This window comes from Manis javanica, chromosome 5 (genome assembly GCF_040802235.1).
Source record: "Manis javanica isolate MJ-LG chromosome 5, MJ_LKY, whole genome shotgun sequence".
Classification (NCBI taxonomy): domain Eukaryota; kingdom Metazoa; phylum Chordata; class Mammalia; order Pholidota; family Manidae; genus Manis; species Manis javanica.
Window position 1 is genome coordinate 125,177,860 of NC_133160.1, and position 26,861 is coordinate 125,204,720.

A 26,861-nucleotide genomic window follows, 5' to 3' on the forward strand; every position below is an offset into this window, starting at 1 on the left:
TTTACAAATTAAAATCACCACATATATGGTTGGAAGAAAAAATTTAGTGAAAGACAATACTTCCAGTGCTAATCTGAAGAACAAGAAGTATAATGCATTTAAATTCAATCCTAAATATGCCTTGCTAGCCAAAAATTCAAATTTTCTCAAGATAGTATTATGAGGCTAATAATGTCTAAAAATAAGGTTACCAGAGAAATTATTTTCATTGCCTTATGAGTAACTATTTGAAAGATTTACTTCAAAAATTTGCTATGTATACAATTCACTTGGCATAGGACATTTTATAACTACTCATTATTCATAAAAAGATAAACAAGGCTTCAGTAAGTACATAAGCAGACCAAACACACGAAATACTGAACATGCTGGGCAAACAGCTGGCAGCACAGTATCACCGGGTGCCGGTGAGGAATGTACATCAAAGTGGTCAGGGGCTAGGCCTGCAGGCCAGAAGGTAGCAGAGCAGACCTGTAAATCCCTTGCTTATCTTATATCACCATCTCCCTCAAGTAAACAGGATGCACTGTGTCTGTGCATGTGCCAGATACCACCCTCAGAAGAAGCATGTAAAGGTAAGTAAAAAATGAACCTGCCCTCAGTGAGCTGACAATTAACTGCTACTGACAAAATAAGAGGAATTTAACTTATGCTGCATCATACAATTAGATACAAAGAAAAATTTATCCACATAACAGGTTAAATGTGTTAAATGTTAGTTTAGGACTAAGGACGGTCTTTTACAAATAATCCAGATTTCTCTTGATCAGGATTTGCTGGGCTTGAAGTTGTTCTCTGTCCTATTTCAGTCTGGAGCATTTCCATGTTACCATTCACTGTCTTCTACTGTCAGACTAGTGGTTACTATGACTGAGGAGGCTGACCAAATACATAACTTTCATATTGCTACAGATCTAAACATCAAACTGGAATATTTACCTTGATTCTATATCCACAAGCCATTAGAAAAACAGAATTTATCACACTATGGAAAAAATCACTTAAATGAGGATACATTCCCTAAAATAGTAATGGCAGTCCTTCTCATATGCTAGTATCCATTATGTACTTGAGGATAAGAAAAAAGGAACACCATTCTCACAGCATCATGCATTTAAAAAGCTTGTCCAAGTTCTGGCATTACCATTTTTGTAAAGTAAATAATGGCAAAAATTGTCAAGCTTACATACCTCCAACTATGTCACTCCACATTTAAAAACATCTGTAATACATAAGTGGAAAAACTGTTGAAATTTAAGCAAGAACAGCATTTCAGAATTTAGTTACTGGTATTTTGTCAATGCTAATTTCTACATATGGTAACTGATACACAGTTAGTGTCTTGGTCTTTTCGGGCTGCTGTAACAAAATACCAAAGCCCAGGTAACTCATAAGCAAGAGGGATTTATTTCTCACAGTTCTGGAGGCTGAAAGCCAGAGATTGCGGTGCTACAGACTTAGTGCTGGCAGGGCTTCCTGGGCACAGGTGTCTGTCCACCGTGTTCTCACCCGGCAGAAGAGGCTCGGGAGCTGAGTGGGGGTCTCTTAAGAGCGCTTAAGCCCATTCATGAGGGCTCCGCCCTCATGATGTAAGCACCAATGATCACATTGGGCATTAGGATTTCAACATAAAATCTGGAGGGACAGTCAGACCACAGCAGTTATGAAAATGATAACAGAAGGGGAAGCTCACTAAGAGGTATATGGGAACTCTCTGCACTATTTTCACAACATTTCTCTAAGTTGAAAATTGGTTTATAATATTATGTTTAAGAAAATCCCCAGTTCTTTTCACATAAAATTTTAGAGTAGCTTGCTGAGCTGTCCAGATGTCACAGAACATCAAATGATGACCATTTCAAATATTCAAAGCTTTAGAATATCAGCATATCCAAGCTTCTACTGACTGTGTTGAACAATTAGGGCTTATTAACCTTTGATTTTTGATAAAAGAAAAAAAAAACTGGTCTTACAAAGATAGATCTAGGAATGAAAAATGAAAACCTAAGTGCTACATTTGAACTTGAGAAGAAAGCCATTGTATTTCATTAGTTTAAAATTCCAAGGCTCAGCTCAGTCAAGGAAAGAATTAAAAAATGGATCATTCTTTTCCATTATGATTATAATGTAATTCTGAGAGATAAGAAACACTTTATGAGAAAATGAACTGCCAGAAGAAAAGGGAAAAATTCCCTAAGTCATCTTTTTCAGACATCTTTGTGAAGGCAAAACAAAGCGTGTCCCTTCATTCATGTAATATGCATTTATGAAACATATATTAGGTACTAGGCTCTATAATTCATATTAAGCTCAAAAAAAGTGTGAAATAAAAAATTTTATGACCATTTACATATAGAACTTGCCCCTAAAACCCAGATTAGTAAAATAATCCAGTTCTAAATATCTGAAAGAGGTCAAATATGGTTTCTCAGTAAGATATCTTTTCTCTTCTTCACTGGGAGTTTGTATATCCTAATTTAAAAGATAAAGTCTCCACTTTCATATACCTTTATTTATTCTGAGGGTAGTAGAAAAGACTTGGATTTTGTAGAATACCCATTTTCCATTAGTTTTTTTTCAGCTAACACCTAAACATCTCCAGAGTGGGGTGAAATTACAACTTCATTCCACATTCCTACCTAGTGTCCCTCCAGTGGTTTGCAGACAATTTGAAGGAGAAGTGGAAAATCTCTCAGGATTTTCACCTCCTCTATCTCCCCATAAAGTAAGGCCAATAAACAAAGGTCAAATATACTTTACTTTATAATTGAGAGCCTATTCATTTCAGTAGTGGGATTTGTATTTCACATAAGGTCAAGAATCTAAAGACTGTCATAAAATGAATGTTCAACCGCTATACATTCCCCGTGAAAATTTCAGTTCTGCTTAATGACCCTAATGTTAAAATAATCACACAAAGGACACAAATGAGTTCTGACACTGTAGGAAGCAATATGACATCTCAAAATAAAAATTAAAAAAAAGTTTTGTCTCCAGCACTTCAAAATGAAAGGATTTATTTGCTGTTGCAAATTCTAAGGAATGTCTAGTTAGAGCTAAAATAAACTCATGGTGTTTTCTTTTAAAGAAGTAGTCATTAATTTCAGCCAATTGAATAACTACAGATTCTGAGACAGTCCTCACAAAGCTTCAAGGAAGGCTGTGCTGGTGTCTGATGGGAAGCATGATAACAGTAATTGGGTTTAGAAATGTTAATATTTATACTAATATTTGAACTGAATAGGAACAATACAACACTAAATCTAAGCTTGGCAAAAGTGACTCACCTGTGATCTCAGTTGAGTCATCATAAATTCTAGATGGTAATTCTTGGGGAGCCCAGTATGGGGGGTGGTAAACATTCTGAGAGGGAGTTTCAGAAAAGTGAGAGTGGGAGAGCTTTTGAGAAAAGAATTCAGAGAACAAGAAGGTAGAAAGGAGTTATGGAAAAGAAAGTAAAGGGGGACGTGGGAACTGTTCACTGAATTTTTCAATCTGACTTTGGCCAGGAAAGAAAACAGATATAGAGCTAAATCCAAAGGACTTCCTTAAAGAAAAGTTTAGACTGTGACAGGGCTCAGAAAAAAAGAACCTTGCTTCCCTAAGAATTAAACTGAGTATCACTAACAAAGCAGATGGAAGTAAAAAGAGATGTCTCTTAAACAAATGCCTGTTATAATATACCAATGCATATATTGCTGAAGTGATTAACAAGGTGTTATTTTAATTACCTGCACAGATAAATCTTGACTGTGGTACTAGGACTGGTTTTCACACATCTTGCAAAATGAATCATATTACTTGAAAGTTAAATGATATTTTATTTATTACATGCCCTAGACAGCACTGAAATTGAATAGGATGAGGCAGAAAGGATAATGTCCGTATCAGTACAGAGATAAGAAGAAGAGACACACTGGCCCAGTAGCTACATAAAACTAGACATGTTTCAAAAATTTCCAGTCTTATAAAGCCCTTAAAGGTGGAGCCATCAGCTCAGAATGGTGAGTTTGGTGAGGAACTAACTAACCCACCTAACAATGCAGGAAATGGCACACATCACAGTACCATGCCAGAGGAAGGTAGCTGCTCCCACTTCCTGAGATAAATCCTCCCCTTTCTGTAAACAGATGTTTCAAGCTCTACCAGTCTCACAGTAGGCATCAAAAATGGTTATGTGCCATTATCTAGTTGGAGAAGGCAGTGGGCCAGTGCTTGCAAGACTCCTGGAGTCCACCATTCCCCATGTAGGTGTCCTTGCCAAGGATCCCTAAATAACTATGAGCCTAGGGCGGCCCATAAGTTAGCCAAGCTACTGAGCCTGGACCAGGTCAGCAGATATTCAAGGGGGTGCCCTCAAGGGAGTAGTGGTGTGTTCATTTATGTACTTCTAAGTGACTGCTGAATTGTTAATCTCTACTCATACATTTTAAACACCACCATTTCCTAGGTGTTTTTTCTGGCCTTAAAAATATGTAATGTTTATAATATAACTTTTCTTTACTTCCTCCAGAGAAAGATGGCCTTAAAAAATGTAATGTTTATAGTACAACTTTTCTGTATGTCCTTCAGAGAAAATCTAAAAGACCCAGTTCATTTTTTCTCCTTCAATTAAAAAAAGTACAAACAAACAATGCTTTAGTAAGAAGCCATAAATCTGTAACTTAGAAACTTTTAATCTGTGGACCAAAATAAAGCACACATTTAAAGTTTTTTGCCACTACTATTTCATAATTGTAGTAAGTCTTAAAATAATAAGAGTGGCTTTCATGTAGCATACATTTTAATTATCAATAAAGACCCAAATAAATGCACATAAAAATACTTCATATATTTATAAATTCACCCTAAATATTATAGCTATAAAAAGTAATACTTGTAAAATATCCTGAAAGCTAGAGAAAGAGTAATAATAAAGGTAGTTATTAGATGTGAAATACTCATCAAATCTGACTTTGAGACCCCACTCAGGTATACACAAAAATTATTTTTGGAAATTAAAATAAAGTATGACTTTTAAAAATTATCCCCCGAAATAAGTTCACATTTACCAATATAGAAACTTGATAAGTAGAAAAAATATTGACTAAGCAATACATCAAGAAATTAAAATGAGAGGTTAATAAATATAAGGACACTTACCTAATTGTTTGTGAACTCACATTTATGAATGTAATATTTGGCAAGTTCCACAAATCATTATATTGAAAGTCTGGGATCTGTTACCATTTTGCCTCTGGAAGCTGATCACTTGTATTCTAGACTGTCATTTCTATTGTGCTTCACAAGGCATAGGGAGGCAGAATGGAAACTAGCCAATGTAAGAATGACAAGGTACCTCAAAACTGCCTTCTACTCAGACAATCGTTAAGTCACAAACACTCAGACACACACCCTCAACAATATAGGGGAAAACAAATCAAATATGGTTGTTACCTCATAGTGTGTGGGCAAACCACCCACAATATTGACATTTAAACCCTAAACACAAGTAAGCATTTGACTGACACCACCACTTGCCAATCTTGTTCTACAGCTATATTCAAAAGCACTGTTTCAGAAGCTAACAATATCGTTCTATTTCACATTCATCAAGTCACTGAAGCAAGAAGGCCAATGAGAAATTCATAAAAGGACAATTTCTCATGGCTCTCTTTTCACTGCTCGTATTGTAGGTCATCCACAACTACAGAGAGAGCCCTCCAACTCTTCCTCCGAATGCCATAATAAAAGCAAGAGGAGATAAACCTTATACCTGTGGTTTCCCCCTCATCCGTGGCATTCTTATTTCTCTCCAGAGTATTTTGTGAAATGCTTTCAACCAATTTTCTATCTATCAATTAAGAATAACCCTTTCAAAGCATGCTTTCTGAAAAGGACACAAATAAAACTGAGATGAGACAGAGAATCTAGCTTCAAAACAGAAAAAAATTCTGAGACTTATCCTTAAGAATTATTCTGAGAGGTAAAAATAAAATTCCAACTTCAATCTTCATTTTTCTCTATTTCTTCAATAAATAGCCTAGACAAACATCGACATAAAATGGAACAATTAGCTGTGGTAATTATTACAGCTCATAGTTGTTTCTACTAGACTAAAAATTTTCCCTACAAGCTTTCCATATATTTGAACAAAAATCAACAATTACAGCCATAATATCCAACACCTTACTTCAACCCCCTTTTACACAACAATACTGGAGGCCCCGAAGACAGAATATAAATTTAAATGTACAACCTTTATTAGTATGGAAAAGTGACATTGTGGATATGGGTATTTTCTTAAGTGGGAATTATTCACTTTATGGTCAGTTTTCCTTTCTACCTTCTTTGACTGCACCATAAAAAGACTAGAGTGTGTAAACTCATTCCTTCCCAATTTGGTCCCTATGCTTATCATGACTTCCTGCCATTCTTCTCACTGGCACTTCTAATGGAGCTTGAAATTAACAGTTTTTTGGCCTTATGCCTTACTTTGTTTTGTTAGTCTGGCTTTTGTTTTCCTTTATGCACAATTTTCTGAGAAGTCAGCATAGCTCTGGGAGCAGTTTGTCTTCACTAACACTACAAAATAAAAGAGAACAGGGAATATATAAAATACTAGTATTTAAATTTTTCTCATGCATTACAACAGATTTAAAAGGTAAAGGTTTAGGTTTGAGAAGAAAAAAATCTTATCTATGTAACAATGTTTGGAGAATAACCTGTCCGATAGTGACTTAACAAGTAGCTGCTAGATAGTAAGATTAACACAAACCTACAATGACATGTATAAGCTAAATTTAAAGTAGAATCTAACTCAACGCCTCCAGGAGGATAAAAAGAAGTAAAACTCCTAAAAATAAAAAAAATCTAAAAGGCTTCTCTGCAATTACAGTTATGATAGAGTTGGCACAGCATGGTTTTAACCACATAGAAGATTAATGTTCATTTTTAACAAATGTAGCTAGAAAAATGTTATTACTATCACTTTTTTTCACAAGAAACATGCTGATTGAAATGGATTCATTTATCTAAGCAGACAGCTAGACAAAACTATATCGTGAATATTTTTGTCTCTGATTAAATAAGAACCTAGCAACATCTGCTGTGATACAATTAACCTAAATTATTAAAAATAAGTTATTTTAATACCTTTAACTATGTCACACTGTGTTTAACAGTTCTTTTAAGTACAAAAATAAGAAAAAAAAAGAGCAAAATATAAGAGAAACTTAAAGCAAATGTCACATTGTAATATGTGCACACTGGTCTGTCCCAGTTTTTTCCTTCTGACTGGAAACATCAAAGATTTTATAGAAATCCAACTCCAAATCTATGAATATTCCCTACTACTGCTATGCCTTAAAGAGGAGTCACTGGAATAACGGGGAGAAGTGCCTTTAAAGCTACACAACATTCCACTGAGCCTTAATGGAAGATACCCGGAAGAGACAGACTTTATTTCTTTTCCCCTTCACCAGTTTATCTTGATTATAACACATACAACTTGGAGACTCTGAAAAGAAGAAGGGGAAGACAAAGATGAAGAAAAAAAGTTTTGTGTTAAAAGAAGTTAGGTTTTTCCAACATAAAACATTTTAAGGCTTATTCATTTTGATTCCAGTTAAAAATTCAACTAATTTCAAATAGGTGGTATCCAAAATTAGCAATAGAAGTAGAAAAATAAACGAACAACCAGTGAAGATTCAAGAGGATTTAAGTATCATTAAGGCAAGAACTTTTCTTTTGCTAATTTTTGTTTGTTTGTGTTCACTGATATATTCCAAGAATACAGAATGAGTCCTGGCATATAGCTGTTACTCAATAAATATTTGTTGATTAAAAAAAAAAAGAATGTAATCAGATTTAATTAGATGGGACTATAGAAGCATCTGGCCTTGAAATATTTCATTTATTCAGACATTGTGCAATGCACTGTATCTTGATGCTTGTAAGACAGCTGATGATTTCAAAGATATATGACTCATGGAATAAAAATGTTCACTATTATATGAGTAAAAAAGTACCTAAGCATATAATTCATTTGATAAAAGTCCCCAGTAATATTAGATTTGACCTTACCATATCTTTGTCAGGCTTCCAGTGTTTTCTTGTTACCCTTTCTGATGTATAAAGTAAAGGTGTTTGAATTCTACTGTTATGTAATTTTTCTAAAAAGTGTGTCTTTAATTATCAGTAATATAATAGACATGTCAATTGAAATTTTTACAACCTGCAAAAAATACTATTTCACTCAAAGAATAGTTTATGAAACAGAGATTCATACTGAGCTATATTTTGTATCATCGAGCTATATTTGTGCTGTACACTGTTTGCATACTGAGCTATATTTTGTACTCTGTGTCATTACATATCATCAATTATAAGATGAACATACTTTCTCACACAACTGTTTTAAAAATTGGCAATTGAGAGTGTATTAAAATAAACAACTTCTTGGCATCAGAAAAAAAATCAGAAAAAAAGTAAAACAATTTAATTATGGAAGAAAGTATTAAGTTCAATAAGGGACTCAAAACCTCATGGAAAAACTATTAAGTCACTTTTAGAGCAGTAAGGATTATAAGTAAAATCAGGGATTTGGTTACGTAGAACAATTACTTAAGGGTTTTTATATTCTTCCCAAAAGTCCTTGCATCTGTTAAGAAAGGTTTAAAATTTTTATCTCTTCTACATGCTATTATTAGAGAACGAGTGAACATCTTATACTGAAATAGCAGTTCTTCAAGAGGACACAAATGTTGACATCATATTACAATCCTACCTTTCAAGATCAAGTTCTCAAAGACCAAGTATGTAGTACACCAAAGTCCTAGTTCATAAACTTTTGCAACTGATTTAAGAATCCCTGGCTCCCAAATATTTTGGAAACTTAATTTAGTTATCCTCTTTTAGTTATGTATGTCAACTGTACATCATTTTTTTTCAAAACCACCAATAAATTTGCTGAATATGACTTAAATAAAATCCTTATTTTTTATGTGTTTATAAAACTGTGTTCCATGCAACATGAGAGAAGTTTACTCAAGATAAAAGACTCTGAGCTTATATGCTGTCCATCCTCTGTAACAGTTATTTCTTTGTGACAGTAGTATTATCTTCTTAAACTGTCACTTTTAAAATAAGCAATGTCTTTGAAGTCCTAAAAATAGTAGACTTAAGGGGAAATGTACTATGTCTGCACTAAAACACTAAGGATATAAACTGTTATTTTACAGGCTGTAGATAGCAGGTATATATGGCTACACAATGTATTACAAATAAGTAATAAAGGCATTTCTAAAATTCTTATCTGACAGTGCCTGCAAGTGTTCAGGCTTCTATTTGTATCTCATAAATTGTTAGATAATCATTCCCTTAAGAATAACTCAGAGATAAAAACGATAGTATGGTGTACATGAAGTAACATGACAAAATGATTCTAAATAGAAGGCTATGAAGATTGAAGGCAACAGATATAAAATGTGATGTCAATCTTGCGAAAATCTGGAAGCACAGGCAAAAAAAGAGATGGCGTGCATTGTGTTTCATCCTTCCTGCTACCTGAGAGGGAGGGTGATGGCATCTATGTTTCCCCTCTGACTCATGTATAATAACCAAACCTTATGGCAATGATTATGTTATGGGAACTAACTTAATTCTCACCATCCCCACTATGAAATAGACATAATTAGCCCAGTGATACAGAGAGTAAGCTGAGGCTCAGAAAAGGACCCAAAGCCACACAGCTGTTACATGGTAGTTCTGAGGTTTAGGCTCTCGTTTATCCATGCCTAAAGCCCATGCTCTAAATCAGTAAGTCTCACTGACACAGTCAAGTTATTAGAGTCTGTGCTATTAATTTTTTAAATCATAAAAAATACATTTCTTGTATGATACTTTATCCAACACACTACAGCCCCATCATTAAAAAATATCAACTTGGCAACATAAACCACAAACCTCATCAATATAATCAGTTATTCCAGGTTATGAAAAGATTAAAGCAGTCCAAGCTTTCAACGAATTTGTATTTCCACAGAGGTTTAAAACAAGAAGAGAAAAATCAAAAGCCATGACAGAATGTCATAAATGCCATCAAAGAGATAGAATGAAGGGCTACAGGGAATCAGAGGACAGAAGACAAGGCGAAAGTAAAATATTTAAATTATTAATGAAAGACATAGAAAGTAAAATACCTTAGAAGTTCTTAAATAATATACAGTCAACCTTTTTGTATTTGGCACTCAGACTATCAGACCACTGTATTGTTTCAAGAAACATGTACTACTGTCTTTTCAGACATCATTAAAATAGGAATTCCATCTGCATGACTTTCATAATGATGATCTGTAAGTAAATTGCTTTGGCCAAATGAAAGAACTTTGTGGTTTGAATCCTCTTCACTAAATGCAGTTCCAACACCTGACTTTTTATCTTACATGTTTATATGTTAAATGCCACATAAAAATAATCGAGTTACATCACCAAAGAATAGTTTTAACATTGAGGTAAAATAAATCTGATTAAACAGTCAGTACAGCATCATAGCTACAATATCTCAACAGGTAGATTAGTTAAAATTAGTAAGTTCAGAGAAGGTAATAGCACCAGTGATCACCGTCACTTAGATCCCCCATCTCTTTATAATCAAATTAGAGTCCAGAATATTAGTGTCCAAGGGATATTATTTAATGCAAACCCTTTCTTTATACATGACTCAACTAAGGCCATAGAGAGGCAGGCTCTGTCTTGCACTGCCATCTGAGAGGCGGCATGGCATAAGCGAGGACTGTCATCTACCTGGTTGTCCACATCCCCTTTCCTGATGCCTCCTCCAATTATGTCTACACAGAGCAGTCAACACGATATTTGTAAAATGAAAATATGATCTTGTTATTGCCCTGCTTAAAACCTCTAATGACTTCCCATTACTCCTAAGGTAAAGTCCAAAATACTTAACCTTAAGAAAACACTGAGAATTCTGGGCTCCTACTTACTGCCCTCTCCAGATTTTATGCCACTTCCTCCCTCAATCCTTGTATTCCAGCTACTAGGACCTTCTCAGAGCTTCTCACATGAACTGAGATCCTTCTTACTTAAGTTCTGAGTCAGGGGATTCCCTAGTTCAGGAAGGCTGCCTGCTTAGCATGTACTCCCAGGCTCCACAGCATGAGAAAATCTCTCGTCTGGAGTGCCTGAGACTCCTGGGTCAATGTTCTCATAAAACTCATTCCTTTCCTAACCTCTATCACAATTATGCTTAATTCTGGCATGTAAGAAGCACTCAGTAAATATTGATAAGTGGATAAGAATGATTAATAATTCCAAATTTACTATCTTCTTACTATAGTATTTTCCTGTTAAAATTTTTATTCCACTAAATTTCTTAAACCATACTCATCATTTTGTTTAGACTCTTAAACTAATATTGTCTCTTATCTGGAATATACTCTACCATTACCTTGTTAATATTAAACAATTTGTTCTAAATAACAATAAAATCAGTTTTATCACCATATACTGTGGAAAGCCTCCAAAAATTCAAGCAAGTTTGATTCCATCAATGGCTAAATGATAGAAAATGTCTACTGTCTCTCCTAAATGATACCACATTTCTCTGAACAACTGTTTTCCAGATGTATATTTTCCTGCTACTCAGACAAGTAGAGAGTCAAAGCCATAACACTGCCAAACTCTAGCACTGGTATTTCTAAAGCTAAGTTCCTTTATTTCTACAGATCTCAGAACCAAAAGACACCAGACACTTAATAAGTCAATGGTGATGGGAAGAAGTTATGATAAAACTAAACTAAAAAATCTTGGTTTCACAGTATGAATAGATTGTAAGAATTCTCATCCAAGTCTACAGTGAATGACCATTCTTTATAGTCAACAGACAGCTTATTTTATGGCATCCTGAAATTGAATATTACAAGCAGACTATTAATATTAAAACACTCTCTTCATTAATTGACTTTCTCTTAAAATGAAAAATTCAGGTGTATTATCCCTATTACCAAATCAAGGCAACTATGCTCAGTTTTCTTCCCTTTCGTCAGCTCCATTAACCTCCTCCACTAGAACATGCCTGGGTCTGTGATGAGCAATTCTGGTAACAGAATGTGAAGGGAGCAGTGAACCAGTATGTTCTCTAGGGTGCCTACTCAACCTTCATATCTCAGTTCAAATACCACTTGCTTTGGGAAGTCTTTCCAGATTCTACTCACTTCCCAACTCAGACAAGATTTGATCCTGCTGCTCCAACTCTCATAGTACCTGGACTTGACCTTGTAGCACTTACCACAATTTTAACTAAATAACTCATGACAAATTCATTTCTTAATATCTCTTTATTTCAGTGATTTTGCAAGTGCTATAAAATCAGAGGCTCTTTCTGCCATGTTATGCTCCATATTCCCTGCAGACTTCTGGTGCTAACAAATATACAGTGAATGATAAAAATGAATGCTTTAATGAAGCTGATCTTTTGAGAACTGCAGAAGAAAGCAGAACAATTTAGAGGCCCACTTAGAGATCAGCTTCAACAATAGATGAAGAAATTAATACAAACAATAAAAGCTACCAGTTTGTTATATGTTTTATGTATATCATCTTATTTAATCCTCACAATAACTCTGAAAACTAAGCACTGTTTTTATCTGCATCTTACATATATAGAATGTGAGGCATGGAGAAGTAGCTTACCCAAGGTCATACAGAGAAAGGGTGGGAAATCATGCATTTCTGCCTCCCAAGTTTGTGCTCTCTGCCTCTCTGCTTCTCATTGTTACACACTTTATTGCTTTTCTTAATTCCTCTTATATGTGGGCTTATAACTTTCAGTAGAGATCATTGGATTAATATAAGAATAAATGTAAGTTAATTTTTAAACCTTGTAAATGCATAATAATTATATGTAAATAAATTCAGCCTTTTGTGAAAAAATGAATATTTGATAATCAGTGTATGCTTTTCTACTTCATAAATGAAGAGATGTTAAAATTGCCTGGGTGTAAGATTACAGTACTGTGGACCTAAAGCTCTAGATACAGAATTTATTTGATCTATAAAGAAAGCTGATACACAAAATCCCATCAAATCCTTTATTAAATCCTAAAATGATTTGTCATTTTAAAAAACTTCTTGGTAGTCTTAATAGTATGTAAGTATAGAGAACTATGAGACAAATTAATTGGAATCCTTAACATTTTGAACATGTCCATCCTATTATATCATTTTAAAATATATTATCATATACCATGCCTTAGTTCTGTAAGAAGGATTTGATATGAAAATTCTTATAAAATCAACTAACCATTAAGGATTTTTTTCAAAATATTAACTTGCAAGCAGAGGTATTCTAACAAGCTTTATCATTTTATTATATTTTATGGATGTTTTAGAAAGAACCCCCAGTCCTATTCCTTATTAACAGAAAAAAAAAAGACCTAGAGAAGTTATATGATCCATGTGATACAGCTACATAATGACAACACCCTGTCTGAGATCAGAAATGAGAATTCCCAAACACAAGACTGAGAAATTCCTTAATAGAAGACAGCATATGCTATAAACCAGCCATGTCACTATGGACAAGTCACTTCAATTCTTGGCAACTTATTTTATTTTTATTTTATTATAGTAAGAGCACTTAACATGAGATCTACCCTTTTAACACATTTTTAATTGTACAATATGATATTGGAAACCATAGGCACAATATTGCACAGCAGACCTCCAGAACTTAACTCATCTTGCACAACTGCAATTTCACACCTGTTGATTAACAAATGGGTAGTTGCTAATCAACATTTGGGGGGGAAAGAAAGTGTGCAAGAGTGTGCCTTTTCAGATTCCTTCTCTGCCTTTTTTATTCCACATGCAGACACATAGCAAATTTCAATGGCACTTGAATTTATGCTGCAACAGTAACTTCAAAAACTGCTTTCATGTTGAGTCGTTTCCTCTGGGTCCATAAAGCACGCTCATGCAGTTATACATTTGTTTATTAATCAAGCATTAAACTGTGCCCCATAAATATGTTCTGATGAAGATTTAAAGAAAATATGGAAAGCAAGAACTAGTTTCTAATTTGACTGCTAGAATGTATCTTAAATATATACCTTTATGGAAGCAGAAGTCACAAAGATGCTGTTTAAAGTAGAATTGTTAGTTCCTCTGACCAAAGAATAAACTAAGGAAATCAAGTTCAGTAGGTACTGGCATTACTGTAAAAAAAACAAAAACTTGCATTATACACCTGCTGTTTTCCTCCTTAATTTTACTTAAGGGTCACTGAACATGTCGTATTTTGTACCTCACTCTTTGGACAGGTCTTTAATTGAAATCAGACATAGTAAATTTGGGTTCATGTTTACTAACATAAGCCATAATGCCATTTAGTTGCTTTTCTTTACTGACCCCTCTCCTTTTACAGACAATCTTCATTTACTTTAAATGTGTTTACTGCCAATTTCCTACTACATTTCATACTTTAATTGTAAAATAGCCCAAACCAAGTGCACCAATTTTATTGTTCCAAATAAATTTGGTAACAAGAGCTTTGTAAAGTTGATATTTTCCATAAATTTAAGAGATAAGATGTCCACTCATAGCAGAGAACAAAACTATGAAGTAGATGTTGGACTTCTTCATTCTTCACAAAACAGTTTCATTGTATGGTTTTGTTTTAATATTGTGTTAAATTCACAGACATTAGGCACAGTCCTATTTAAATGTTAATAGCCAATAAATTTCATTTTTTTATTACTAACAATTTTACTGTCCTCAGCTTTTATACATTCATATATACGAGAGTTAGTAATTCTTAAGAATTACTGAACAGTTAGTAAGTTACTAACTTTACTAACTCTACATAACTGAGATTTAGTAACCACTAATTATACAAAACTGAGAGCAAGCAATTCTTAAGAAAGAACTTCCAAACACTTAGGAGCACCAGTTATGCATGGAGGACAATTACGCATGCAGGTCACTATAACCAAACAGAAAAGTGACACAGTAATTATTTATTCTTTGTCCTAGTAATTGTGCTTCAAGGAACCTGTACCACAGAAATCATCAGAGAATAGGCCAAGCTTTCTGTTACTCATCCTAGGAAAATCCTCATGAATAAGAAAATGTTTAAATAAATAATTATACACTATAAAATATTTCACAACATTAAAATGAGTCTTTGAAAACAACTAATGTCATTGGGAAATTGGAGAGAATCATGCAAACAGCCTATAGAGTTAACCTCAATTCTACTAAAACAAATACATAAGCACATAAAAAACAGATAATGGACAGATAAAATACAAGAATAATCAAGCTAAAATTTAAGTGTGAAATAATCTCTCTGAACACTGAGAAGTGCCACTCTATTATGTTATGTTGGCTGATTTCTGTTTTGACTTTATGCATCTCTGTATTTCAAGAGGCTTCCACATGAGCATGAACTATAATCAGAAAAAAAAATGTCTTAAAAATGATTATTCAGAATATAGAACAACTTGTATTGGGAAGAATGAATGGGAATCAAAATTCAGGTATTATTGACACCCAAGAAGAATCAAAAGGTCATACACAAATGGTCAACACTGGGATAGGAGCAAATATTCCAGAATAACATGTACCTAGCTGAGAGAGAGAAGTAGAAAAGTAACACAGCTGGATTAGTAAAACACAGCAAACCAACCTCTGACACTGATACTGAGCCCCTCATACAGATAGTTAATTCATTTGTAATAAAGGACATAAATTCCTCATTTATATACTTAATGCTTTCTTTCACACCCATTGACTATCTTGCTGTTGCTCTATCTCAACACTCCCTATATTCAAGGAAAAAACTAAACATACACACCATTGCAATCTTACCATCACCTATTATGCAGGTCTAACTGAGAAAATGCCTGCTCAGAGACTCTAAGCAAATTTCATTTCTGAACACTACTATCTCCAGCCCAGCAGGCTATTTCACCACGATAAGATCACATATTAATCAAATATGCCAAAAAAAGAAATACTCGCAAAGTTTGCTTAATAATGTCAAATCATAAAAATACAATACTGACTGCCTACTAATTTTTGGTGTCCTTTCTTCTTCAAGGATTTGCAACAATAAGAGGAAGGTACATGGGAGTTCCTCTAGTTAAGGTTTCTACTAACTTTAAAAACTTTCCCAAATTATTTTGTTACTATTTATATTGAGCTGGCACTTAAAAATGAAAATGAAAAGTCAATACAAGTCTCCATTTTAAATAAAGAAAATAAAGACAATACGTTCAGGAAGTTTCCCAAATTACACAAATAATACCTCCGAAGCATTATTTTAACTCAAGTGTCAAATGTCAGCTTTAAACACTTCCCAGGCTCTAGTTTTCATAATAACAGATCCATATTAGATGCCTGTCATTCAAATAACATTGTTGTTGCATAAGCTAATGTATATTTTGACTGGATTCTTTTGGAAGCTAATAAAGTTTCCATACACAATAATCTGAAATACCCTACTTGATGTACTTTTGAGTATTCTGCCTCTAAACATGCGGTTTACTTGAATAAACATATCTTCCATCGGTAGCATGACATACCAAGTTCACTAGCCAGTGTAAAAACTAGATGTCTCAAACAGATGGATGGGTGCTTATCTGCAAACCCATTTTTTTCTGTTTTTGCTTCAATTTGCATTTATTTGATGCTAATTTATTCCCACACTATAAGTTTTCATTTCTTCAGTTATTTCTTTGATAACTTCTTCTCTACAACCTCTATTTGCAGTTTAGGAACAGTTTGGTCTTTTTCAGTAAGGGCCATCTTAATATGGCTGATAGAGCTCATACGTGAGTTGATTCAGCCATGAGCTCTGCGTGTGATGACACACCTTGGGGGCTTTGTCCACCAGATGCGCTCAATGCCTACACAATCTACATTGAAGCCTACAAGAACAGAATTACTCTCTGCATTTTTAAGCACTTGTAGTAAAAATTAGCACTCTTAAAAGCCATTGAACCTCTGTCCAGTGCCCCTGCCTGGCATTTATGATGTCACCTTCACCCTCACACAATAGAATGGCGTACTCTGCTTAAGTGACCTCCCTCAGGTATTTGGTATCTTTTCAGATATTCATAGCCTTGATAACTTGGGTGCCTTCACAGGTGTTCTTGAACCTGAAGATTTGAATCCCTTGATTTGCATGTTTTTGTTGGATTTTCTGGGTCAAATGAGTAGGGAGCCATTTCCCAAGATCATTTTGGCCACTTACAGGAGAGTAAACCCATTTCTAATGGTTTTCCTAATTGATTCTCCTAATGCCTGAATCTGTCCCTGTAGTAGATGGTCAGGTTTAACAGCCCCCCCCACCACCTGCCTTTTTCTGTGGACTAGATCCCTGTCTTACTTGAGTCTTTCCTTCTTCAAGCTAACAATGTGTCTATCCACAGAAGAACTACAGTATTTTTACTGACCCCACTGTTCTGGTGATAACAGGTTGATCTAAAGCTGAGTGACTAATTCAGGCACTCATGAAAGGGAAAGAATCCAGTACGTGGAGAGAAAAACTGGTAGTCTTGTTTAGGGGCATGCAGTTAGAGCAGAATCCTAGTGGTTATCAAGGTGCTAATTTTCTTCTGGTACCTTGGTAAACCTCCATCCTTCCCCAAGGATTCTTTAGGTGAGAAATACAATAACCTCCCAATAAATTAATCATTTCAGCCTAAAGCTAGTTGGAAGTGTCTTTGCAATAAAAAGAGATAATGAATATACCCATTCTACAAGTCTTAGAGGTTGAATTTGAAGTCCATATGACAACTGAGACATCATAAAATATGTAGCACTTTGGAATGCCTCCAAGATAATATTTAACCTCCATACATAAATATTTTTGAATCAAAACAAAATTTTAACTGAAAATGCCTAAAACTCAAAAAATCATTGTGTATTATTTTAAAGGAAAAAACATTGCCTAAGCTCTTCTTCCAAAGTCAACAGTTAACAGTATGATTAGCACTCAATAGACAAATTCATCTGAGTAGTTAAAGCCAGTATAAAGAAGAAAGGCTACAGATATATCCATGCCTCATGCTAACACCAAACTATTTCTCAATTGAGTCTTTGTCCACTCCTTGAAGTCATGATCAGCATTCTGAGTCAAGGTTCAAACAACAACCATCAGCCATTGACAAATCCAGAACACTGAAAATTTGAAAACCAGAAACAGAAATGTGAACCTATTGAGCCCTTCCATTCTTGCCAGGAATAAAATCTCATACAAAAAGATGACCATCACTCAGGACCATTTCCTTTTATCCAAAAGTATCTGGAAGAACTTTGAGGAAAGGAAACGGAGAAAAAAAAACCCAAAACAAAACAAAACAAAATGTAGAACTGTAGAAAAACCTCTTACAGGGTCAGCTGTCAATGGAATGCATTTTAGTATTCAGGTTACCCACCCATGCAGAACATCAAAAACTGGGCTTGAGTCTCTCCCCTATTCTCACAGGCTCAGGCTACTGTGGAGCCACTGGGGCTGTCTTCAATAGCAACGCACTCTGCCTCTGCGGGATGCAGAAACACCAACACAAGCTGATCAAACAGAAGGGGGTGTCATCTCTACTTGGCTTTCATTTTCTTGAGTCATACTTTAAAGCACTTAATTCTGGTACAGTTTAGCAAGTCAGCTGTCCAATGCACAGCTTATTTTTTCACTCATTTTTTCCCATCTACCATGTTGTTCATTCACTCTTTCCATTTTAACATAAATGCTAATTATAGGGAAAAGTCATACATTGTTAATAACTTCTTTTATCGGCAACTGTCGCTGAAATACAGGTGTTAATTCTAAAATATGGACTTAGGTCTGACCTGTTCAATGCTTCTAGCCTTTAAAGCCATTTTGGGATCTGAATTTTAAGGGTTCATCTGCATTTATAGCCATCTTAGGAGGACCCGTGGACTATAAATCTTTTAGAAGTATAGAAATCCTTAAGTCTTGGAAGTTTAAGATGACTTGACTTCATTACAACATGTAGAAAATTCTAATTCAGTTAAGGTTTACAAAGCTGCTGATGCCATGTGAAAAGATGATCAGGCGTTTAATTTAAAATGTCTTCAGTTAAATTGCTACTTTCATTTTATATGTGATTAAAAGTCAATCTTAAGACAAAACACTTGGTGGCTGTCAAAAATATTTTCCTATCAGGATTTTGACTTTTGGTGGGGAATTAGTAGCAAAGCATAACATTTTAAGATAAGAGAAAGAGCTCAGGAATAGGTGCTTTAAAAGGTTAAAAAGGGAAGGAGGGAAAGAACATGGGAAAGACACACAGATACATGAAACCTTTCTCAACTGCTTAAGGAAATGCTATTGATTTTCATAGCTCGTCAAGAACTCTTCAATTAAGAAAATAGTTGATTTAGCTAAATTTTCTTAATGCTGGCACTTAAGGACATTTCTAATAATACTATGACTAATGTCTCATTCATGCTGTACTCTTGTCAGATAATTTTCTATTTACTTCCTATTCCTCACCACAAAGGAGCAAAGTAAATTTTATTATCTTTATTTTGCAGAGAGATGATAGAGCTAGAAAGGGACAGAATTGCGAATGTATTCAAGTGTCCCCACTCCAAAGGCCATTTTCTGGAGGTTCATAATTAGGGACAGTGCCCCAAACTATGCCCAACTAAGGAGTTTGAGTAATTTAGTTTCTACAACACTAACTCAGGATTAACCAAAGTGGAGAAGATAAATGCTACACTACTAATTTCATAGTGGCAGGCCTACATCAGGTATTACATTAGCCAGGTCTAACTTACAAATATATCTATAAAGTTTTCAAGTAGATGTCAAGTACTATTCAGAAGTGTTACAGTTCACCAGCTGAAGTTTAGCAACTAGTAAAATTAATCTCTGCGTGGAGCTTGTTACTTCTTCGGCATATTACCATTCACCAACAAATCGAACTACAGTATAAAATTGTCCCAAGGACCCTTTTCACCGAAAATGGTCTGTTGTGATGCTCAGATAGTGACTAACAGACTAAGAGTATAGTGAGCCATCTTGATACCACTTCAGAAAGTGATTTCCTCCCTGATAATTCCCAAGATACATAAATATTCAATTAGGGTCTTTGAAATCAAGTTTTAATTGGGCATTCATACTCTGCCCAACTTCAAATTTAGCCCAAGCTAGGTGTCATATTAATTCTTATTAAAAAAAATCCCTGTAACTCTTCATAAATTTTAAAGTGGGAGAGTAAAACAAAGCCAAGATTATCTTTTATATGAATTTTTCAAATTTAATAGCATTTTAAGACATGCTCTAAAGCAATGAGGTGAAAACATAATTGCATATCTTAATCACATGGGGACTTGTTCAAAGTTTCATTGGACCCTCAAGAGAGGTAGTAAATAATAATAATACTAATAATAATGATGACAGGAACAAATAGTTGCATTTCTATTATTATGTGCCCAGAACTGTTTTAAGCACTTCACATCTATTTTCCCATTAAAGCTTCACAACAACTTATGAATTAGTAACAACTGTTACATGCATTAAAACATACCAGGATATTGAGGCCCAGAGAAATCCAGTATCTTGCCCATAGTGAAATAATTTATCAAACCTAGGCAAGCATACCACATAGCTCCTTCTCTTCACCACTACAGCATACCACCTTGCCAGCTATCAGAATACCAAGATCTGGGGCCTATATTTTAAATTTCCCCTGCAGCTCCTCCTCTACTGTCAGAAGATCAGGCTGGAGACGAGCAGCCCTCATCTAGGATGAGAATCCTAGATGGCTACTTAGGTGAGAAGGGGTAACACTTATGAGTCCAAGGAAGCAGATCTACTAAACCTCAACAGCAGCAGCTCCAGACTTTGTGGTCCCAGGACCCTTTGACAAACTGATAACCTAAAGCAATTTCTGATTACACTGGTTGTAACTATCAACATCTATGTATTAACAGTTAAACTGGGAAATTCTAAAACATAACCACACATGCCATATGCCATCAGAGCAATGTCACCACATATCATGTACCTTTTGGAGAACTTTACTGTATACATGTTAAAGTATGAGAGTGAAAGGGAAATAATTCTTAGCATTGTTATGAAAATGTTGTCTCTTCACAATCCCTCTGAAAGGGTCTCAGAGACCCACAGGTCTCCCCAGAATACACTTTGAGAAGATTGTCTATTCTAGAATATAACTGATATAGAAGTTTAGCAGATGGAAATACTCAGTTGGTTGATTTAATTTTCCATCCCAGAGATAAGCTTCATAATAAATAGCACAAACACCAACAATATTCCATTTAAATTTTTTAATATAATGCCCCAAATGTTAACTTCTAATATGTATGTGTAATCACTCTTCAGAAAGAAATTTGTTAATGTTAAACTCAATTCTTGTTTTAAGTGTCAGTAAGACATGAGAAAGACATAAATTATTGAAAACTATAGAATCTGTTATGATCAAATACAAGAAGACTCCCCCTTCATTCACTGACTAAAACAGATGGAGAATTTCAATTGATTCAAAGTAGGTCGGCTAATTTTTTAATATATTTTGTGTTTGTGAATGTACGAGCACATGTCTAATTCAAACAAAAAAAAAACATTATACCTGGTTACTTACATAGTAGTAGAGTTAATTTGATTGGGCCACATAGACACTCAGACCAGGGTAATGACATTAAAGGGTTTGGAAGAAAATATGCACATCTTAAGACTCATAAATGTTATCTAGAAGCATGAGCACTTTCTAAAAATGGCCAATACACATCAATGTCAAAATCACAATGAGTGAAAAATCTGGATTTATCTCCCCAGAGATCAACTGCCTAACAACACACACACACACACACACACACACACACACACACACACACACACACACACAGATAACAAAGGGAAAATGTCAGGAGGACCTTAGTCATATTTGAATTTTTACTTTATATTTAATTATAAAATAGGGTAATCCATGAACAAATGTATTTGCCAAAAGAAAAAGACATAAATGCAACAGTATTCTGAGTGTAAATACGTCCTTGGCGGCAAACAAATGCTAAATTACATATAGCCTCTGTTCCTCCCAACTGAACAAATGCATGAATGTAATGCAAATCTAAGAAATCAAAGGGAAAATACCCATTTGCAAAACTTAAGGAAAGATCATCTCCCTCTAATTCCAACTGCTTTGGCCGTTCAACACTGTGCTAATAAGGTTGCATAGAATTTCTCAAAATCACTCTTTTTTCTTAAATACAAAAATCAGTTTTCTTTACTGATTTCTATGCAAAAATGCCCCACTTCTAACAGTAATTGTCACTCCTAGTTGGCAGCCCTTTTCAAAGAGAGTTCCAACCAGCAGTAAAAGTGGTCCAAGTGAAATCTAAAAAACAATTTAGTTTACCATTGTGTTATTTGCCTAACTTCAATCATTTTGATTTTAACATTTTTATCTTCTACTTAGGATTTCCTTGGTTATAACTCACCAAGGATCCAAAGGAAAACCAAGTCCATGAAAAATTTGCCTTTCCTGTTACTAGAAAAAATGCCAGGCACAGTGGCCAGAGTCAGTAAGTCTCATACTCCCTATCATTCCCGTGGAAAGAATATTTAAACCTCCAAAATGCAAAATCGTTATTAAGAAAGTCATTTCTAAAAGACATTCCATTCATGTCTTGGAGAAAAGCTCTCAGTCTGAAAGATAATCACAGCAAGCAACTAAAAATGAGACATCAAAAGCATTTACCCATCAGGCAAATCACATGCTGGCTTACCACTCTTCAGGACAGGGATGCCTGATGTAGCCTAAAGGTCTATCTAAAAAAATGTAAATAGTTCACATAAACCTTTATACTAATCATTTCTTCTGCGGTGAGTTTATACATACACCAGTCAACCATAAACACCAATGGAAATGGTTATTGAGTATTAAGTGATAAAGAACTGTTATGGAATGGCATTCAAGCACTCTGACACACTCACCTTCAGCTAAAGACAGCACAATACACTGACAGACACAGTTCTAATGACATCAGGACCTGTGGAATGTATGACTGCTAGGAAACACATGCTGCTAGGAAACAAAGAACAGATTTTATCAAATCTTCTAAGGTAAGGACAGGGAATTGCTGTGATTAGATCTTCTAAAATGAGAGGCCAAATATTCTTCAAGCTTCAGAAATGTTTGCAAGTGTAAAGGCTTTAACATGTACCCTCTAGAAAAGAAAGAAATATAGGAATCTAGATTTGCATGAATTAAATCACAATTCTCTAACTTTTCTATTAAGATAACCATCACTAGCAACATCATATAAAAAAATGCAACCTCATCAAAATCAGGCACCAATGATTAGAATTCCTTTTCATTTTTTGGCAATCTAAGCTTTTTCTAGAAGTCAAGATCCTAAAAAAAGAAGAAATCTAGAAATTATAGTACCTAAAAACAAAATATCCTTTTAAATTTACTGTGCTACACTTTTTAAAACAGAATGGAACATAGCCATTTGTGACCAACACAAAAGCAGAACTAATCTGCAACTAATGGGTTTAATATCTTAATCATTGAAACTGAAAAACAGTTTAGCTTTTAAACTTTTTAGAACCGTTTAACTTGGTACATTTTTAACCCTTGCTTTGGTTGAAAGAAAGAAAAAGAAAACTGGGTGAAACAAAGATCAGAGATTTCAACACACATATCCTTTTAAACTCCTATACAAATTAACTAGAAATGTCTTTTGGTGATAGTACAAAAGTGTCAATTCTGTAATTCACATACAGACAAAATTGGAAGCCAGAACTCCAGATCATTTAGTACCATTACAAACTGGAAAATATACCAGGAAACTGGCTAAATTCTGTTTTACCTCCTAGGGAAATGGAGACCATTCCCAAAATGAAGAATTACTAAGTGTTTCTCTGTAGATGCTACTATGACATTCTTTAACTAGCGTTGATAGGCCATATGACAGTAAATTAGAAGACCGCCTATTTACTTCACAGCAAAACACAATTTTTTCTTCCTGCCAGGATCCATGGTATCATTTCCCCAGCAGCTGGCTGGAAGGATGTAAAATCAGAGGTGCAAGAGGCTTATACTTCCTAATGAGTGATCTACCCAGGGAAGTAAACACAACAAACACCACTGAGTTTGGCACTAAAGGAGACTGGCAGGGCTGCTTACACAGTTGTTTACAATGTGCTCCAACTACCGCAGACAGGATCACACACAGGCACAGGCAGGAGACACCCAGAGGTAGCTCACACGCCTCGAGTTCTCCCAATTGCTGTAATATCTCTGACCATAAATACAGCGCGCACGTTTCGATCGCAGCGAGGAAAGTGGCCAGAGAATTCCAGGGACCAGAGGTTATGCTGGCTTGACTCAGTTTTTCAATCTGCCGGAGAGACGACTGCTCTATCCTATGTCTCATCACAGCCAATCCGAGGTGCGTCGAGCGCTGCGCCAGAGACTCACCCGCCGCACGCATCTAGCGGATTTGCTCTTCAATGAGAAGAGGGGACACCGAGAGGCTTCTTCGCTCCCTACTGGGCCCCCCGCGGCCCCTTCAAACCAGATTTTCCAGTTAAGCGGATCCCAGGCGATTTCGATAAGCAAGCTCTGCTCAAGTAGCATCAGCTCTGCTATCCCCGCAAATATCTCGCGGCCATCCCCGGAGCGCGTACAAACACGCTCACACAGACAAGCACACGCCGACCCCGCCACCAACTAACCCCGATAACGGAGGTCGCCTCCACTCTATGCGCGCGCGACACACACACACACACACACACACACACACACACACACACACACACACACACACACACCTATACTGCCAGGGGGATCTGGCACTCTTAGCCGTGGAGCTCCTACTTGGGACCAGAGGCGGAGGTGCGGTAGCCCCGACGCTTCGCTGTAGCCCAGAGCTTCCCCTTCTCCCGGGAGAAGCTCCGGGGTGCCTGCCCTCCTACCTGTAACTCAGCCGTCCGCGGCCACCAACGCTCTGCCCACCCCTCCCCGGCGCCCTGGCCGTCTCGATTCGTGCAACACCGTCCCCCGCCCCATGCCCATTTCCAACACCGCGCCGCCCCGTGCCACCCACGAGAGTGGCAGCTTTCTCCAGCCAGAACCGCCTAACAAAGCCTGGGCAAGCAGGTTTAAACCAAACTGCCATGAAGGGGACACGACGCGCGGGGTGCGAGGCAGCGCGGTTCCACGTCTCGGGGGCGCGACCTGAGCAAACGCGGCCCCCGTGGATGCTCCAGGAAGGCGTCCAGGCAGGTTCGCGGCGGGCTCGCCGCCCCGCAGTCCCCATCGCCCCAGAGCCCGGCTCCTCACCAGGTGCCGGTCGGTGATCCAGCCCTCTCCCAGCTCTCAGCCGGCGGAGAGAAGGCGCCCCCTGGGCTGCTTTCAGCCCCCAGCAGGGGATGACACTAGGGTAAGAGAGGAGGGAAAATTCCCCAGGAGGAAACCGTTCCTATTCCCCAGCTTGTTGGAACTGCGAATGCGCTGAGTCTGCTCTCCCCTTCATCCCTCTCGGCCGCCAAATCGCCCAACAGCTGTAAAAACCTCGAACCCGTGCCAAACCCCAGCGCCCACCAGCCAGGAAGTCCCCTTCCCGCCGCTCATCACGATGAGTGTGTGCGAGCGTCAGGGTGAGTGTGCGTGAACCCGCACCCTCTCGCTTGCCCGCCGGGCGGCCGCCGCTGCCCGCGCTGGGCCAGGGCCACCACTATTAGGAAGAGCGAGAAGAATAAATTACCTTGCGTAACCGCTGGTCCCCGATTTCGTCCCATCAGTTTCAACAACCTGCAGCCGGGTGCAGTTTCCACAATCCAGCCATGGAGCCTGGGGCAGAGGACCGACCGCCCCAGGAAGACACCCCAACACACGCGGCCGAGAATGATACCCAAAGCGCGGAGAAGGCAGCAGGCGGGTGGAGACCCCAGCTGAGGAACAACAAAAGTCTCTCCTTCCCCCTTTCTTCTGCTACACGGCCATGGAGAACGGGGAAGGAGAAAAAAAGAACCGAATGCTTGTCTTCCTTGACGTTTCCGCGCTTCGCACACACTAACGGGGTGAAAGCGGGGCGATGGGAGAGGAGGGCTCAAACGTCTCTCCCAGTACACAGTTGCACAACTTCGGAGTCAGGCGCGGTCTCCCGCAGCAGCCGAGGGACCCGAGCGGCAGCGATTAACATGCGGCGGTCGTCGCAGGGGCCGCTTCTCCTCCTCCTGCTGCCGCCTAAGCAGAGACGCTGCCGAAGAGACCAAAAATCTTCCACCATCCCCCCAGCCGATCTTTATATCCAGTTCTCCCACCCCACCCCCTTCTCTTTCTTTTTCTTCTTCCTCGTCCTCCCCTTTCCGCCGGGGTGGGAGCGATGGAATAGGTAGGGGCGGCCGCGAGGGCCAGGGGTGGCTGCCCCGCAGCCAAGCCCTGCTCCTCCTTCTCCTCCCGAGGTTCTCTCTCCGCCGCGGGGCTCTTCTGGCGCCCGCAACCTGCACCGAGGGCCCAGCAAACTCCTTTCCGGGTGCACAGCGGCGGCGCGCGGGTGGAGAGGGCGCCGGGCCGCGGAGAGCTGCGCCCCGGGGGCCGCGGAGCCCCGAGCCCGGGGGGTGGCTGACTAGCTAGCCGGCCGGGCCAGGCAGCTGAGGGCATGTGGGAGCTTCATCGCGCGGCCCCGGGCTCGCGCCGCCGCCGCCGCCGCCTCGGGTCTTTCTCTTCCTCGACTCCCCGAGAGCGAGCGAGGCTCTGGCGCTCTCCAGACACGCACGCTCACACACGCGCACACAAGAGCGAGCTCCTGCCGAAGCGAACCGTGCCACCCGCGCGCGCGCACACCGGGCGAGA

At 37.6% G+C, this 26,861-nt stretch overlaps 1 protein-coding gene across 26 annotated transcripts in view; it reads right to left on the reverse strand.

Moving 5' to 3' along the window:
* ADGRL3 (adhesion G protein-coupled receptor L3) overlaps positions 1-25,908 on the reverse strand; it is a 798,791-nt gene extending 772,883 nt beyond the window's left edge. For all 26 annotated transcript variants that reach the window (XM_073237549.1, XM_073237551.1, XM_073237548.1 and 23 more), the window contains exon 1: positions 25,771-25,908. The gene's annotated coding sequence lies outside the window, so the exon portion shown is untranslated. The remainder of the gene's footprint in view (positions 1-25,770) is intronic.
* Between the last annotated feature and the right edge of the window lie 953 nt (positions 25,909-26,861).